Genomic DNA, 13,303 nt, shown 5'->3' on the forward strand with positions numbered 1-13,303 from the left:
ACCTGTATGACAGCTAATGATATGTGATGACTAATGCTCATGTGTGATGACTAATGCTGATGTCTGATATTAACCTGTATGATGACTAATGCTGATATGTGTGATGCTAACCTGGTCTATGATTTTGTCTACTGTCATTGGTCTATTCATTTGGTCTGTCACTGAGATTAGGGTTACTTTAATTGGTCTATGAGATGACCCCTAAACTCAATGGTCTTTTTCTGATCACGGCTACTATCAGTGGTCTTTAAATGATATTATGTCTAGTTTCATTGGTCTTGCACTGAGATTAGGGCTCCTATGTGTGTTTCAGTGACATTACAGCTACTTTTAGTGGTCTATCCATGAGAGAACCTGAGTGCGTTTCTGCAAGGACATTTTACTGCATGGTAAGATGAGCAAAGCCCACAAAACTACTTATCTAATTAATTTTGTATTTCAAATTTAAGAGTTCAATCTTTACTTTGCACTTTTCACTGCTGAGCAGGAAGCTGCAGCTGTTAACATGGTAATCATAATATCATAACAAATAAATTGCACTACATTTAGAACTGATCAACGTTTAAGCACTGCTGCTGTAACCAGCTGTGCCCACTCTTAAGCTTTAAGAGAAGCAGAGAACAGAGTTCTTTAGCTTCGCTTGTCAACAGAGACAAAGGGAGGGCTTGATCAAAGCTGAGGGCTTTTACCAGTTTCGGATTAATCACTGTAAGGCAACTGGACCTTTGATGAGCAGGTCATTCACGTCCTGGGTAATATTTACCCCTGGACAAAAATACAGACCTTAGCGCAGGCATATACCCAGTCATCCGCTTTCAGTCTAGGCGAGGGGTATGGACGGACATCTTTGACTCAGGAGCACCAGGTGGGCAGGGCAGAGTTTTCTGCTGGTACCCAGCAATAGACGACTCATCTGCAGACTTACATTTACATTTACGGCATTTAGCAGACGCTCTTATCCAGAGCGACTTACAAAAGTGCTTTGTCATTTACTCATACAATATATCCAAATACAGTATAGTAGGTTAGAATTAAACATACCAATGAACTAGAATACTGTAGAATACAGGGATGAATGCTGATACCTAGAAGTGCAAAATACATAAGGTCTATCTTAAATAATGATAAGTGCTATAAACAATAAGTGCTAGAGTTTGTTAAAACGCATAAATAATGCCCTACAATAAGTACTAAATTAGTCAGTCAATAAGTCAATAAGGCAGCAGTGTCAGTTGTCCTTTAAATATTCTGCAAATAGATGGGTCTTCAGTCTGCGTTTGAAGACCGAGCTGTACTTGAGGGTCGAAGTACTGGAGGTACAGCTCGGGCTTTGACCATTGACCTCATGTATGAAGGGGCTGGTCCATTTTTGGCTTTGTAGGCAAGCATCAAGGTTTTAAATCTGATACGTGCAACTACAGGAAGCCAATGAAGGGAGCACAGCAGTGGAGTAACATGTGAACTTCGGAAGATTGAAGACCATTCGTGCTGCTGCATTCTGGACAAGTTGTAGAGGTTTGATGGCCCTTAGAAGAAGACCAGCAAGTAGCGAGTTGCAGTAGTCTAGCTTTGAGATCACAAGAGACTGCACAAGCACCTGGGTAGCTTCCTGCGAAAGAAAGGGTCGATTCCTTCATATGTTACAAAGGAGGAATCTGCAAGACTGGGTTAGATTAGAAATATGAGTTGAGAACGACAACTGGTTGTCCAAAGTTACGCTCAGCCTACGGGCAGCTTCGGATGGTGATACCAAGGAGTTCTCAAAGGGTTGGGAGTACCTGGGATGAACAGAAGCTCAGTTTTACTGGGGTTGAGCTTCAAGTGGTGGACTGTCATCCATGACGCAATGTCAGTCAAGCATGCTGAGACCTGCATGTCAGAGGGTGGAAAAGAAAGAAATAATTGAGTGTCATCGGCATAGCAGTGGTAGGAGAAACCATGAGAAGATATTACATCACCAAAAGAACGAGTATACAAAGAGAAGGGGGCCCAATACTGAGCCTTGTGGAACACCAATGGAGAGTCTACACGGTTTGGATGTGGATCCTCTCCATGTCACCTGATAGGACCGTCCATCCAGATAAGACTGAAACCATCTCCAAGCAGAGCCAGTCACACCAAGCCTGGAAAGAACAGAGAGAAGAATGTTGTGGTTCACTGTGTCAAAGGCTGCTGAACGGTCTAGAAGAATCAAAACAGATGACTGTTTGGCAGCTTTAGCGGCATGAAGTTTCCCAGTCACTGCTATTAGGGGCATTTCTGTAGAATGTGCTGGTTTGTAGCCAGATTGATTGGGATCATGCAGCTGGTTTTGGGTGAGGAAAAGAAACAATTGATTATAAACTGCTCGTTTGAGGGCTTTTGAGAGGAAAGAGAGAAGTGATACCGGTCTGTAGTTAGTAACGCTGGAGCTGTCAAGTGTGACCTTCTTGAGAATTGGTACCACCCTGGCGGTTTTGAATGCAGTAGGCATGTATCCAGATCGGTGGAGAGTGCAGGATTAGCTAGGCAGACCAGACACAGCTTCTGCTCTGTGTGTGTGTGTGTGTGTGTGTGTGTGTGTGTGTGTGTGTGTGTGTGTGTGTGTGTGTGTGTGTGTGTGTGTGTGTGTCTGTGTCTGTCTGTCTCTGTCTGTCTGTCAGTCAGTCAGTCAGTCAGGTCAATAGAGAGAAGCAGAAAGAGGGACAATATCTGCTATGCGTGTTAGAAAGGTCTGGTCTGGTCTGTCTCACGTCGTTGAACAGGACCATCAAACTTCAGGAAATCAGACTGCAAAGGAGCCCAGTGTTCAGCGCTGTCAATGTTCTGTAGTGTTCAGTCTTCACCTCTGTTGATGTTGTGTTGATTAAAATGTTAAGAGGTCACAATTTTGGTTTACGATTCTGCATTGTTAATCTCAAAATAGCATATGAATCTTATTTTTGGTTAAAAAGTAGTGTAGATCTGATTTGATAGTGTATATTTGATTTGATAAAGTATATTTAATACTATAATCTGTATATTTGATTTGATACTGTAGATTTGATATTATATTCTATTCTGATCAATTAAAGATTTCCAGACTCAGTCCCCACATTCGGGACAGTACATCATAATGATCAGTGCATTTTTATACCATTAACTTGAGCTGTGGCTACAGTGCAAATACTGGGGTTTCTTTTGGTCACTGTTCCTTAAGTTAAATAAGATGAAGGGTTAATTGCACAATCCATCAAAAATATAACAACAACACAATAGAACTGCATTAACAGAACTGGGAAATGCATGTACATAACCAGCAAGCACCATGAGAAGGACATGGGTCTCCTTACAAAACACGCTTGGTCAAACCAGAAAGGACACCATGCAGCAAATGCGGTTTTAACATAATCTTGGCAAAGCCCAGGTGTCACTGCAACAGTGTGAATTCATCTTGATAAAAAAATGTCATTTTTAAAAATAAATTTATTTAAAAACATGCCCGATACATTTCATTGCCAGTATACTGTTTGCATTGGAATGTGTGAAATTTGTTTACAACCCCTTCAGACAAGCCCATTCCAGTAAGACCTGCATGGACGCTCCCATACAGTGGACTACTGTCCCAGCTCGAGAAGCGCTGACAGAGCCCTGGCATGTCCTGCCAGGCCAGTGAGTGGAACAGGTCAGCGAGAAAGAGGGGGATCACAGCCAACACGCTGCTGACTCCCCGCCCACATTCTGCTTCTCACCCACAGAGGGCGCTAAAGGTTATCTGGCTGTTAGAATGCTAATTATCTTCAAATAAAAAAAATAATTAAAAACAGCACCATATTCTAAATCCACTGGGAGAGACAGGGAAAGACAAAGGATAAAAGAAGCGAGAGGGAGAATGAAAGAAATAAGGAAAGAAATGGGGAGAAGAAGAGAGAGCAAAAATGAGAGAAGTGTGCGTGTGTGTGTGCATGCATGTGTTTATGTGCCCTCAGAACATATCTTATTAAATATCTCCTTTTCATCCTTGACTGTAATCCGACTGATTAGCAAATAAAGCTGTAGTTTTCTTTTGAATTTCTTAGTTTTTTCCTGGAGCTGGAGGTTAAGTTTAGGCCTGCTAACACCCCTCACTACTAAAAGAGCTACGTCAGTATCCACACACTGTCCAGGGCACAGGCCTGTGGGCTGGGGGAGGGGCTTAGAGGACGGGTTGCCATCAGAGCGGCCATCGTTATTATATTTGTTTATAACCAGGAAGAATATCTCATACAGACAACCACAACACTCCCCAGCATCCAGAGTAGTTAAATAATCTAACAAGTAAGCAATCGCAGAAGACAGTGCATCTTCCAGCCTCCTTTACTTCCTGCAGGGGCATCTAGGTGCAGAGTGTTCCACTGCAGGACCAACCATAATGAGTCTGATTGGTCAAGTTCTCCATGAACAGTAGTTTAAGATTGGACTCACAGTAATGCCACCTCCTTATAGTTTTACATGGTCATTTGATTTGCCAAAAAAAAAGCAAGAAATGTTTAGTATATTTAAATAGGTTAGTATGTTAAAATAGGTTAGTATATTTAAATAGGACAGTATATTTAAATGTTAGTACATTTAAATAGGTTAGCATATTTAAATATGTTAACATATGTCTGCTTAATCCTGTGCAAATCAGTAGTCTCACTTTATAGATTACCAGAAGCTCACATACAGAAATTTATACTTACATACATAAATCACCATTTCCATTTGAAAGAAAAGGACCTGGAGCAAAGGTCTTCTTAAACAGAGACTCAAAATGACCAGTACCTGGAGGAAATATCTGCAGTAAATGACCAGTATCTGGAGAATATGACAAGTATCTGGAGTAAAACAGTGATGGAAATCGTTCATTCCATTAGAACCATTAAAAAGGGAGGATAAAAGAAAAAGTAGCTAATGAATAAGTGATCAGTGTTAAATTGTAATGTAACCCTGCTAGTAATCTCCACTTTTCAAATCTACCAGTAATTACTGCACTTTTCTGTAACTAACAGCAGTTACCAATTTACATGATTACATAACGCTGTGACATGTATTCTATTACTATCTAACCCTAAATGCACCCAATACACCAGTGGAACACCCACTACCGTGCCACTAACATGCCAGTGTTAATACCTTTACCAGGAGTGTGTAACCGAGCTGTACATCTATCAAATCACCTATAACTTCCTAACAAACAGCCGCTGAATGGGAGGTTGCTGAGTGCCGACTGTATTTCACACCCGTTATTCATGTATGTGAATGTGTGACAGCATTCTGTGTAACTGAGTAGCTAGCTGTTTACTGGAACATTACATACTATAGGATGAGGTGGAAAAATGCTCCCGCATACTTTAGTTTCACACCACCAGAGGGCGACATTAGATTACTGAACATCCGTGGATTTCTCCTTCAAGAATGGCCGATAACCTGAGCAGTAAACCTAGTAAACTCAAGTTTAATGGTTTTAATTCAACAGGAAGACCACAAATGAGACAAAAACTTCAGTACAGTATTACATACAACCAAAAAAAAAAACCAAACACCCTGTGTTCTTATTGTCGCTCTCTTTCTTTCTGTCTCTCTCTCTCTCTCTCTCTCTCTCTCTCTCTCTCTCTCTCTCTCTCAAACACAGTATTCTAAAGTGAGGTCTAAAGTGATTCTGTCTGTCTAAAGTTCTGTCTGTCTGTATTGCATATTCCTGTATCTACCTGTAAACATGACTCCACTGTATGTAACTTAATCCCAGGTCCATCAGCCCTGTGTGCGCCGACATACTGGTAAATAAAGGAGTTTTACTGTCTGAGTTCCAAATCCTGAGGAGAATTGATAACTATTAATCTGAACAGGCCGACCTTCATCTGTACAATAATTATTAATCTGAACAGGCTGACCTTCAGAGTGAATTAACCACTTTCAATTAGGTATGAAATGGGTACAGATTTGGTTGCACTGTATACATTCGAGTGTGGAGGCACTGTTAATATTGTAAAAGTTTTGACTGTATTTGTTAATAAATAATTATTTATTATATTATGTGATAATTTTTTATTTCTTTCATTGTTAAGGTCAAACACATAAGAAGAGTTTATAGCCTCCAGTGAACATTAAACCTCTTACCAGAGTGCATGTTTGTTGGTAGGTCTCTAGAACATCCACTGCTGTTCACACTGGTGCATTTGGGTTGTCAGATTCTGGAACGTTCTCCAGTCAAACTGCAATCTCAGAAAGCTGATGCTTGTAGGAGAACTGATCCAAAGTCAGAGCAGAGAGGCAGAGAGTCCCTCCTCGGTCATTCGGAGAATTAGCATGGCTTATGGTCGCAAGCCATGTGGAACATTCAGACGTAACATCTAAATATAGCATACCACCTATTTTGTAATTGCTTAGCACTACTGTTATCAGGCAATAACATAAGTGTACAAAAATGGCGCATTTCTTAAATGTGGTTATGTATGTATGTGTGTGTGTTTATATATATATATATATATATATATATATATATATATATATATATATATATATAGAGAGAGAGAGAGAGAGAGAGAGAGAGAGAGAGAGAGAGAGAGAGAGAGAGAGAGTCAAATTGCAGTGAAGTACGCTTGGTTTCCTCAGATGTCAGTCATTTTAGGATACTTCCTCAATGTCCCATTACTCCGCCCCCATCTCGGTCTCATTGGAAACATGGCGTAAACCACTCTGAGCCCTGCGTGATCAGGTGCCTGCACTGTGGACAGAGCTGAACTCTTGAGTGTTTATGTGTTTCTAACTTCACTATGGAGAAGCTACAATTCCTAGTGGGCAACGCATAGCATTAAATTTAAAGGTATTCCATCATAGTTTGTTAAGTAGAATAGCTGAAGCAGCTACATTATGCTAGCACCTTAGTAAATAAACAGCCTACCTCATCACTCAAAAGTGAAGTGGTTTTTTTTTGGCATATCAGGTATAATCCCATCTGACATCAAACAATTTCTCTCATTTTAAAAAGTTATATCAGATATGTTGATGATCTACTATTGTGTAAAAATGTGTGACTGAATTAGCAGAGGTCTGGCTGTGGGCTGCTAAACACAGCTCCTAAAATGGAGGCTGTCCGGTAAACTGAGGCAGAACCTGAGAGGGGGTGAACAGGTGCTCCATTTCACCCCCTCAGGTTTACATGAAGTGAAGTCAGACATATGGTATTTTAACTGGTGTTGCAGCCAATGAATAACTAGCATTATATTTAAGATTTTAGATGTTAACACTTGACATTCCATATAGTTAATGACAGGAGAAAAACAGATAGAGGGTCATAGAGCCAATGCGGAGATTACTAGGATACATGATAACAGACCAAGGGCTAGGATAAACGAGGCAGGCTGTAGACGCTCGGAAGAACGAAGCATAGGATCACAGATCAAGGGCTAGGATAAACAAGGCAGGCTGTAACAAAGATGCTCGGAAGAACGAAGCCTAGGATAACAAACTAAGGGCTAGGATAAACGAGGCAGGCTGTAACAAAGATGCTCGGAAGAACGAAGCCTAGGATAACAAACGAAGGCCTAGGATAAACGAGGCAGGCTGTAACAAAGACGCTCGGAAGAACGAAGCCTAGGATAACAAACCAAGGGCTAGGATAAACGAGGCAGGCTGTAACAAAAATGCTCGGAAGAACGAAGCCTAGGATAACAAACCAAGGGCTAGGATAAACGAGGCAGACTGTAACAAAGACGCTCGGAAGAACGAAGCCTGGGATAACAAAACAGGCTAACATAAACAAAGGTTTTGAAACACAGACGGGATTCCACACATGTCCAAACATTCAAACATCCAAACACAAACGCAACCATTCGAATAATGAACAGCAAAACTCCAAGGGCACCAGACAGGGTTTCAATACTTGAAGAAATGAACACTAAACAAGGCACAGGTGCAAATCATGAACAGGGAAAACCAAAACAACATTGGAATGGGACTGGAAAAGTGAAACATGAGACAAGGAAACCATAGAGACGGACAACAGGAGGGACCAACCGTGACACGGTGGGTGTTCTTCAAAAACATAAACGTGCCACATCTATTTCTTAATCGTAAAGACTAGGCAAATCATTACTGGCTTTCAGAACTGCAGACAAATTAGTAATTTGTATTTATTTCATGAATGCCAATACTATCAGTACAATGGGGGATTTAATTCTCAATAACTATTCTACTTTAAAATCTGGTTAATACGACAGTTAGTAACTGTTTCTCTACCTTGTCAGCTGGAACAGCTGATCATTAACATGGGACAAGTTGAGCCAGGAGACTAGTTTATATGGGGCCCCATATTGGATCTATTTGAGTTGGGTCCACTTCTAAGGTTTCATCACTCGCACATATCCTGAACTTGTCTTTGATATAGCAAGGTTATAAAGGTCTCATATTCCCTTGGCTATAGATTGACTTATGTAAAAAAGGCTCATTTTTTAAAAACGGCTCATTGTACCCCACTCTCCCCTACTGGTCTCCCCTACAGCATTTCTCTTGTACAGATCTCTGTCCACTGCTACCAGTAAAGGGGAGAGCATATTTTCTGTACTGGTCTCTGTCCACTGGTTACCATTTCAACAGTCCTGTGTACCAATACTGTAATAGTGACTGCAATACACTGCCCAGTCATACTAGCTGCCTGTAATACTGTAGTATGTAAAGCTCAGCCCTTAAATGAAAGGCCTAGCCCTCTCCAGAGGCAGCGGGCCATCAGGGATTCCACCCCTGTAATATTATCATCACAGCCTTCTCCGAGAGCCAATTAAAACCAGTCAGCAAGGTTTCACACACGGAACGGAGCTCTGGGTAGAGGCAAGTCAGGCTGGATCTCCTGTGTAGCACAGGCCTCTCTCCTAAGAGCCACTTAACGCCATCACACCAGCTACCTTCTAAGGAAGTCTTACCTGGCCATGGGTCCTCACAAGCAGACATGCTCCCTCCATTTGCACCTGTTTAAAATGGGACACAGAGACAGAGAAAAAAACAGAAAAAGAAAGAACAAAAGAAAAAAAGGAAAGAAAGACAGATAAATACACAGAGACTGGAAGAGGGAGAGAAATATATATGAAGAGAAAGAAGCCGAGACAGAGGGAGAGAGAGGGACCGAAAATAAACAGATTGAGGTGGGTTGCCCATCCTCTGCTGTCTAACACTTCACAGAAAACCCGGCTCAGTCTTTTTGCAGTAGCTGACCTGCAGCAGAAACGATGTAAATGCATCATCGTAGGCTGTGCACGCGCGTGCGTGTGTGTGTGTGTGTGTGTGTGTGTGTGTGACGGCAGGCTGTTCCCCACAGACCCTCCGCGGAGGCGTCACATGTGTGCTGGCGGCCCGACTCGGCTAAGCGATTCCGGATGGTGGTGAGCAGAGCCAGGTCCCAGCCAAACAAGCCCTCCCACGTTTGTCCCCGCGTCTGTGTTGACACGCCGGGCGCCAAGCGTGGGGGCCCCAGGGCCGCCCCATCAGCTGGGCCCGTGGCACCCGCGGTGTCGTTCCATCACCGCCTTGCGGGCTGTGTTTAAACAGGAGCGCTGGAGCAGGCCCGCGCAGACCATCGGCCACAGATGTTTAGGACTCATTGTCAACTGAAGAGCACCGTTAATTGTTTTCCTCCTGGAAAAGACAGAGGATAATGATGCCAGTGCGTGTGTGTGTGTGTGTGTGTGTGTGTGTGTGTCTGTGTGTGTGTGTGTGTGTGTATGATACCACAGTATCATGAACCAAATGCAGTAAGATAACTTCTCCTCCAGATCTATGAGTGTATATGTGTTTGTAAGTTTAATAATGAAAATAAACTCCTGTCCAGATCTGTGAATGAGTGTGTGAGTGGAGTTACTCCGGGCAGCCCACTTCACGTACTCAGCAGCACTACTCAAACACACAGCAAATTTTTACACTTCCGCAATTTAAAAAAAAACCAAAACAAAACAAAACAACTGAATTCCAATTAACAATTCCAAAGCTAAGGTCTGCTGTTCTGGACGGCTCCAACAGATCCAGCGTTTTCCAGGATAAAACTCTACAGCTCCCGCATCCCACTTCAACCACCACCACCTAATTACCTACAGTAAGCCTGCCTGGCACGACATGGCATGTCACTGCCACTAGAGGGCACTTTGTGACTTCACATCTCATCTGCAGTTCAGAGTTGGTGAAAAAGAGAGATGCGTGTTTGGTGAGAGGGAGGGATGAGAATAGAGAGTCTCAGTGTGTTTGGAGCAAGGGAGAGATGAGTGTGTAGGGTGTTGGCATGTTTGGAGGGTAAGGGATCAGTGTGGAGGGTATTAGTGTGTTTGGAACAAGGGAGAGATGAGTGTAGGGTGTTGGCATGTTTGGAGGGTAAGGGATGAGTGTGTTTGGGGTGTGAGAGTTGATTGTGGAGTGTTAGTGTGTTTGGGGTGTGAGAGTTGAGTGTGTAGAGTTAGTGTGTTTGGAGTGGAAGGCTTGAGTGTGGAGTATTAGTATGTTTGTGGTGTGAGGATTTAGTGTGTTGAGTGTTAGGGTGTTTGGGTTGTGAGGGTTAAGTGTGGAGTGTTAGTGTGTTTGGGGTGCGAGGGCTGAGTTTGGAGAGTGTTCGTGTGTTTGTGGTGCAAGGGTTGAGTGCGGAGGGTATTCGTGTATTTGGGGTGCAAGGGATGAATAAATGAGAAGGAGAATTGTTTAAAAAGAAGTGCTGAAGGGGCCATGTGGAGATTTGGACAAACACACACACACACACACACACACACACACACACACACACACACACACACACACACACACACACTAAACAAACTCAAAATGCAGGTTCACACTCGCATTGTTACAGTATTTACCTTGTAGGCCCAAAAGCCTATAATGTGAACCTGCACTTGGGGTTCCTTTAGGTTGCACTAAGTGTGTGTGTGTGTTTGTGGGTTGTTATAATGTACTTACAAACATGTCCTGTGTGATGTTGTGTGTGTGTTGTCGTGTGTGTGTGTCCGCAGACATAAACTCTACACACCTATGAATCATACCTGTCAATTCCATTTCATGTTCAGCTGTGACTCAGACTCCACCCCCGGATGGTGTGAGTGACAGCTCAGTGGAACAGGCAGATTTCAATCGGTAATGATCAACACCAATGCTAACTACAAATACACACACACACACACAGAATAATCACACACAAAATAACACCCACACACAGGCACACAGAACTCTAAACACACATAGAATACACACAAAACACCACACAGACACACACACACACAGCAGACATTAATTACCCACCTCAGGGTGCAGCTGTTGCTACGGTGTCCTGTTCAGGACAAAAACAAATGAGTCACTAGTTACCAACGTAAATGCTTGGTCATGGATTTGAGTCAATACACATTAACCCTTTCACTGCCACCATCAACAGCAACAAGCTACACTAAATCACCTTTAGAGAGCCCACTCTCTCTGAGCAAAGCTCAGTGTGTTTTGTGTGTGTGTGTGTGTCTGTACATTTAGTGTAATTGTAAGTGTATTTTTTTCTTCATAAACATGACAAAACCTCATAAGCTCATGATCTCATGAACAGGTTGCAACTGAGTCCATGGTGTTGATGCTGTGTGTGTGTGTGTGTGTGTGTGTGTGTGTGTGTGTGTGTGTGTGTGTGTGTGTGTGTGTGTGTGTGTGTGTGTGTGTGTGTTTGAAAGTGCAATAAGTTGTAACAGGGTCCAAGATGTTGTTGATGTATGTGTTTGTGTTTTTTTTGCTTTTTTGAAAGTCTAATAGGTTGTAACAGGGTCTGTGTTCATGTGAATGTGTGTGTGAGCGTATGTGTGTTTGAACACTTAGTGTTAGTCTCACAGGGTCCTCCACACTGTTACGTTGTTTTGAGTTAAGGTGCCTCACAAGGCATTAGTGTGTGTGTCTGTGTGTGTGTGAAAGGGCAATAGTGTGTGAATTTGAAACAAGCTCATTAGCTCATTATGTCATTGTATCAAGGTCTTTGCTGTAGTGTGTGTGTGTGTGGGGGGGTGGTAGGTGGGGGTGTGTGTGTATTTATGTGACATAGCAGCATCATTAGGAATGCATCTTCACAAATAAGGGCTTTGTAAATAATCTGAGACATTTTTTATCATAAGGAGTGTTGTTTTGTAGTTAAAGGATTGTGTGTGTGTGTATGTAGTGTGGTGTGTGTATTTGTGTGTGTGTAGTATGTGGTGTCTTGTGGTCTGTGTGGGTGTAGTGTGTATGGGTGTGTGTAGTGTGGTGGGTGTTTGTGGGTGTGTGTGTGTGTGTATAGTGTGGTGTGTGTATGTAGTGTGTGGTGTCGTGTGGCCTGTGTGTGTGTAGTGTGGTGGGTGTTTGTGTGTGTGTGTGTATGTAGTGTGGTGTGTGTATTTGTGTGTGTGTAGTGTGTGGTGTCATGTGGTCTGTGTGTGTGTGTGTATGTGTAGTGTGGTGGGTGTTTGTGGGTGTGTGTATGTGTAGTGTGGTGTGTGTATTTGGGTGTGTGTAGTGTGGTGGGTGTTTGTGGGTGTATGTGTATGTGTAGTGTGGTGGGTGTTTGTGGGTGTGTGTGTGTGTATGTGTAGTGTGGTTTGTGTATTTGGGTGTGTGTAGTGTGGTGGGTGTTTGTGGGGGTGTGTGTATGTGTAGTGGTGTGTGTGTGTGTGAGTGTGTGTGTATGTATTGTGGGTGTTTGTGGGTGTGTGTGTGTGTATGTGTAGTGTGGTGGGTGTTTGTGGGTATGTGTGTATGTGTAGTGGTGTGTGTATGTAGTGTGGTGGGTGTTTGTGTGTTTACGTGTGTGTTTACTGTATGCTCTCTCTCTTTCCTCCACTCCTCTATCCCCTCTCTGGTTCCTACACTCCACACCCAAGCAGACAGGCTGGTTTTGCCTCGTGGAGGTGAACACATCTCAACCCACAACCATCGACTGCTCAGCTCTCCTTCCACAACCAACCCTTCACTCTGGATTGAGGACAGATCAGAAAGAAGATTATAATCTGTCCTGTGCTGAGGGTAAATGACTTACACCATCAATATTCTTTATTTATGTGTGTATGTATTACATTTCTATGTGCTCAGATGTTCTCCTGATCACACTGGCTAATGATCTGTGATCTCATGTTGCTGGAATTTACTCAAGGAAAAACCTCACCTCTAGTTTAATGGCCGAAACACCCATTAGTGTGAGTGATGTCCTAAGCAGTGATGATGCGCTCAAAGGCTAAGGCTGATTGGCTGGAACCTGGGAATGACCTCGCTCTCCTCCCACTACCGTCAGAGAACACGCTGCATTTACTATCACTGGAACTCCATCACAAGTTTACAAACATTTAATGTACAGACA

General features: G+C 42.8%; 1 long non-coding RNA gene across 1 annotated transcript; it reads right to left on the bottom strand.

Moving 5' to 3' along the window:
• Positions 1–500: 500 nt before the first annotated feature.
• LOC145657638 (uncharacterized) lies at positions 501–6,271 on the bottom strand. Its single transcript, XR_014123511.1, has 5 exons — positions 6,097–6,271; positions 4,680–4,761; positions 2,060–2,123; positions 1,779–1,869; positions 501–1,609 (listed from the first exon to the last, which is right to left on the bottom strand). It is a non-coding gene; the product is annotated as an uncharacterized LOC145657638 (long non-coding RNA).
• Between the last annotated feature and the right edge of the window lie 7,032 nt (positions 6,272–13,303).

Source organism: Electrophorus electricus, chromosome 4, assembly GCF_041902795.1.
Source record: "Electrophorus electricus isolate QZ-2024a chromosome 4, ASM4190279v1, whole genome shotgun sequence".
NCBI lineage: Eukaryota > Metazoa > Chordata > Actinopteri > Gymnotiformes > Gymnotidae > Electrophorus > Electrophorus electricus.